At 40.9% G+C, this 5,191-nt stretch overlaps 1 pseudogene across 1 annotated transcript; it reads right to left on the minus strand.

Annotated features, from left to right (window-relative positions):
* Nucleotides 1-1,910: 1,910 nt before the first annotated feature.
* Nucleotides 1,911-4,290, minus strand: LOC147420866 (heat shock cognate protein 80-like; annotated as a pseudogene). The gene is made up of 5 exons (XR_015186955.1): nucleotides 3,368-4,290; nucleotides 3,231-3,246; nucleotides 3,116-3,122; nucleotides 2,744-2,862; nucleotides 1,911-2,306 (listed from the first exon to the last, which is right to left on the minus strand). The product of XR_015186955.1 is annotated as a heat shock cognate protein 80-like (transcript).
* Between the last annotated feature and the right edge of the window lie 901 nt (nucleotides 4,291-5,191).

A 5,191-nucleotide genomic window follows, 5' to 3' on the forward strand; every position in this document is an offset into this window, starting at 1 on the left:
ATAGATATTATGTTTATATAGACAGAGGGAAAAGGGAGCAAGAAGTTGACAACATTAGAAGATGCATCAACAGGTAGAAGCATCGAGGGTTATCCTTGCACTCATATCATTGCTCAAAAAATTGTTTTCAAAACACTTGACAGACCTACATATGTGAAAGTTTAGAGGTAAAATGATTCAATTTGAAGGTTTTTACACTAAATTTCTCTAAAGTTTATAGATTTTCTCTCCTTTAAAATTAAAATTTAGAGGTAAATCCCAAAAGTTTTAGGTCGAGTCGAATTACAATATACCTAGGTTTGTGGTGAGCAAGTTTGTGGTGAGCACCGACCTAGATGTATCCTTCCAATAAAGTGGTCAAAATGGACCTCCAATCACACATGGCACACCTTGATAAGCATGGACCCGAGAGAGGCATGGACCCGAGAGAGAGAGAGAGAGAGAGAGAGAGGGGCTAGAGGCTCTAGTGCTCCGTGAAAAATGTGTCTCAGCTTAATATCATGCTGTTTTCAATCTCAAAAATGGGTCTTGCATACCCAAATTTGCCAAAGGGAAAAAATACCTTTGGTTATGCACATAATGCTCTTTGTAACAAATTTTTGCATACATATCAACAATGAGAAAGGTAAAATGCTTCTCCATAAGCAAACTTTGCAATGTTTACCATCTCTCATGCATGATTCAAAAGTTTGATTAATTTCTAGCTCAAGGAATTATGGAATTTAAAACAAGCCAAGAGCTGAAAATAATGCAACTTTATGAAATGAAGTGGTTCTTTAAAAGCCGAATTTTACAATTTAAAGCTTTTCAAAAAGTTGGCTAACAACCAACTCACATGAAATTTTCAATCTTTTAGAGCAATCTATGATCTAGAGACGACTGCAACTTGATGAAATGAAAATGAATACCTCTCAATAGCCAAATTTTACATTTTAAAGCATCCAAACAAGTTGGCTAATAACTAGCTCGACACATGAAATTTTACATTTTTTAGTGCAATCTATGAGCTAGAGATGACTACAGCTTGATGAAATAAAAATGAATGGATCTGATTAGCCGAATTTTGTACTTGAAAGCTCTCAAAAAATTGAGTAAACACTAGCTCAAAGAAAACATTTGCATTTTAGACCAAGCTATGAACTAGCATGTATACAACTTTTAATCCAAATTTTTTGGAATGGCTCTAATTAGCCAAATTGTTGCAATACATTGCAATGATGACCTTCTTGGATCAATGAAATCACACACTTGCCCACATCACCCTTCAAAAAAGACTCAATGATTAGTGCTTTTAAACCTTTGGTCATTTAAGACGAGCACTAAAAGAGTTCACAATATTACAAGCCCGAAATTTGTAATGCTATCTTATGGCTATCAAAACAAGCTCAATGTTAGTGCTTGTAGTGATTTTTTCATTCAAGTCGAGCATTAAAATGTATCAAGCAATGCCAAGCTCAAGCATAAAGCGCCACTTGTCATCCACAATGTTACTCGCACATGAAGCTCAGATGCATTTCAAGAAGAGTTTGACATTTAGTGTAATGAAAACTTCAATCAAGCCAAACACTAGATTATGCATAAGCCACGTTATGTCTTCCCTTCGTTCCAACAAGCTCACCCTCGCCGCTTCAAATTTGATCATCATTAAGTGCCTTAAAGCATTCAAACTCAAAAGAAATCTAAATCCTGTTCATATTATCTTTATTGGCGGACTGTGCTTTTGAGCATCCCCAAATGTCTGTTTTGGCTCAATGATAAGTTGAATATTTTTTTTTAAATTTTTTTGATGGCCAACCGCTAGCATGAACAAATTCAAAACCCCCCTTTGTTTCTTATTAGGCCCGAGATGAAAGCATGAGTGAGAACCGCTCCTAATAAAAACAAGTGATAAAATCACAAGGCCTGCTGGAGGAACTTAACAAAAGAGCCATTTTTGAGTTACATATAAATACAAAAGAAATATGTTTACCAGTGGTAGTGAAAGAAAAAGTATTGTGTGTGCATGCATGTGTGTTCATGAGTGTGTGATTCACAAAAACAACCACACACCAAAGCTGAGGAGGACACAACGATGGAGGAAGCCAAGGCAGCGTCAACCCCTCTACTGTCTCAAAGCTCAAGTCCATCATCGCCGTTGTCTTTGTGTGGGCCCCGCCGAAGAAGAAAGGTTGAGGGTTCTGAACCAAGTGTGCATTCAAGGAAATAGAGTCTCTCTTCTATGACAATCATAGTGCTACATCTCAAAAATCTGTTGATGGTCGGTCACCCTGGTCCCTGGTATACATGCATATGCTCATGAGCAAGACCTGCACACAGAAGCAAACAGTTTATTGCATGTAGATATTGAGAGAATTTAGGAGGTAGGTATCTTTTGTCAGCTCGAGGAGAGACAATGGCCCTCAGTCATTGCATGAACGAGTTGAAGTAGTCATTGCATAAACTAGTTGAACTAGTTGGTCCTATCAATGAAGAGTCCAAGAGACTATTTCAATTTTGTTTTTTATTTAAAGGGATGCAGATCTCAACACATAGCAGGCTTACACTTACATTGAAATAGAGATCTTTTTCATTAAGTAAGGCAGCAAAGAGTCCAGGCACTGGAGTGTTACAGTTTCTTTTGAGATGGAGCCTCCAAAACAATTGCGACAGATAGTGGCTCACAATATTTACTCAAGCTTGTTGAGAAATGTCCAGATTATTGAAAGTAGCAGGCAAGAACGGAGATGAATAAAGGCACATATACAGGTGGAGGTGGAGTAGAGCTAGAGGCGACGCACTCTCCGTGTCGGGCGCTGTTATCAGATCCTGTGCAGTTGCCTTCATTATCACCATCATCACTACCGCCAACACTACCACCACTTTCTGCAACAAGGTGAAGTAATTGGCCATGGCCTCTCTGTTTCTCTATCTCGGGATGTACAAAAACGAGAAAATCTCAACTCGGAAATGTGTATGCATGGAACCGGATCGCAAGCAATTCTTTATAGAGAGCGTACAATGTGTGTGTGCGCACTGCGTGTGCGTGTGTTTGTAAAAAAATAAATAAATATATATATATATATATATATATATATAAGAGAGAGAGAGAGAGAGAGAGAGAGGAGTTACTACTCACGAGTACACTTGAACCAGGCTGGTCCTATCGGTGAAGAGGCCAAGAGCTGGGATACAAACTGCCAAACAATATGGTGGGCGAGGAAAAGAAACCCTTAAAACAGTTACTGGACTACCTGAAGAGTTTGGCACCTGAGAAGGACAAGAGAGCGTCGCAACATTTCAATTTGTTTTAAGATGGGCTGCAAACTTCGATTGCAGAGTTAGTGGAGAATCAATAAAACAAGCTTAAGCATTCTGTGGATTCTGTTACCAAAGGTGTTAGGATCATCCAGGCTGAAACCTGAGGTTAGCAAAGCAGTTTCAAATAGGAGCAGCACAAGATCTTTCACAGACTTATCATTCTTGTCTGCATCAGCCCTCTTCCTCAACTCCTCCATGATTGGGTTCTCAGGGTTTATCTCCATAGTCTTCTTCGAAGACATGTAACTAGACATGCTACTATCCCTCAATGCCTGAGCCTTCATAATCCTCTCCATGTTCGCGGTCCACCCATACTCTCCAGTTACAAGGCAGCATGGAGAGTCGACAACACGATCTGAGACCACGACTTTCTCCACCCTGTCACCCAATATATCTTTCATTATCTTGCACAATGGCTCAAATTTGCTCTTCAGTTCTTCTTTCTTCTGCTTCTCATCTTCAGAATCTTCAAGTTTCAGACCCTCCTTGGTGGCAGACACAAGCTTCTTCCCATCAAACTCCTTCAACTGCCCCACAACATATTCATCAATGGCATCAACCATGAACAACACCTCATAACCTTTCTTCTTCAATTTCTCCAAGAAAGGAGAGTTCTCCACGGCTTTCTTACTCTCACCTGTAATGTAGTAAATAACACTCTGCCCATCTTTCATTCTGGTGACATAATCCTTCAGGCTGGTCATCTCATCTCCACTCTTAGAGAGTGAAATCTGAGGAGCTCGGCAAGCTTTGCCCTGTTTTGGCTGTCTTCATGAATTCCAAGCTTGATATTCTTGGAAAAACCTTCATAGAACTTGTCTTTGTTCTCAGCGATTTCAAAGAACCTACACATTTCTTCACCAGATTCTTCCTAATCACCCTGTTCTGCTGGAGCATCTCTCGAGAAATGTTGAGAGGCAGATCCTCAGAATCAACTACACCTTTCACAAAACTTAAATACTTCGGAATAATCTCTTCACAGTTGTCCATGATGAAGACCCTGCGTACATACAGCTTGCTGCCACCATTAAGGACAGCCCATTAGGACAGCCCTGCCACGACCGTCCCCAATCACCAAGACTCCTTGCCCATCATTAGCACACCAACTGTAACCACCTTCCGCCACACGAACGTGAACAGGCTTTAGGGGGGCGACGCCCCTGCTGAGGAAGACCGACGAAGCTGCCCTGGCAGCACGCCTAGGCACACGAAGCCGCCATTGAACCTCCGGAAGGAGGTGAGGGAAGCGGCAACTCTCCTCGCCAAAAATAAGGGCGGATGGCAAGGGCACAGGGCCACACCATCGCTGGAGCTGTCGGCTCCTTGGCCAAGCCCCCCACAGAGAACCACTGCGCCAGCACCTTCAGACGACACACTTCCTTTCCTTCCGATTTCCAAAATTCCTTACGAATCATTGCAAGAGACGGTTTACGACTTCGAGGCACGGTCACAAGTGCCATAGCTATCTAAGTAAATGTGCACTATCTCTCTGTCCACGGTCCAATAAAACAACAAATAGCTCTGTCCAATTTTTGAAAAATACACACTAGTCATCTAAATGAGTGCCCACTATCTTATTTCGACCAATTAACATTTTTGACTTCTAAAAAAATGCTTGAAAATACAACTTCATTTTTTTTACATTTTAGTCAGCAAAAAGAGAATGCATCGCTATAGCCTTGCCCTTTGGGCAATCCAACAAAAAAAAAGGAATTATTGTTTTATGCTTGGCTTGCAGGCGAAAGACAGAGATTCCGTTGTGTTGCGCCATACATCCAATCCCTGTTGAATGTGCTAATACAGATCTTGGGCCTGAGCAATATTCCAAGCACGTTGTGTGTGTATGTGTGTGTGAAGATTTTGATGAACGAACTTTTGTTGGTGCAGATATTGA

Source organism: Adiantum capillus-veneris, chromosome 28 (genome assembly GCF_014529385.1).
Source record: "Adiantum capillus-veneris isolate H3 chromosome 28, ASM1452938v2, whole genome shotgun sequence".
NCBI lineage: Eukaryota > Viridiplantae > Streptophyta > Polypodiopsida > Polypodiales > Pteridaceae > Adiantum > Adiantum capillus-veneris.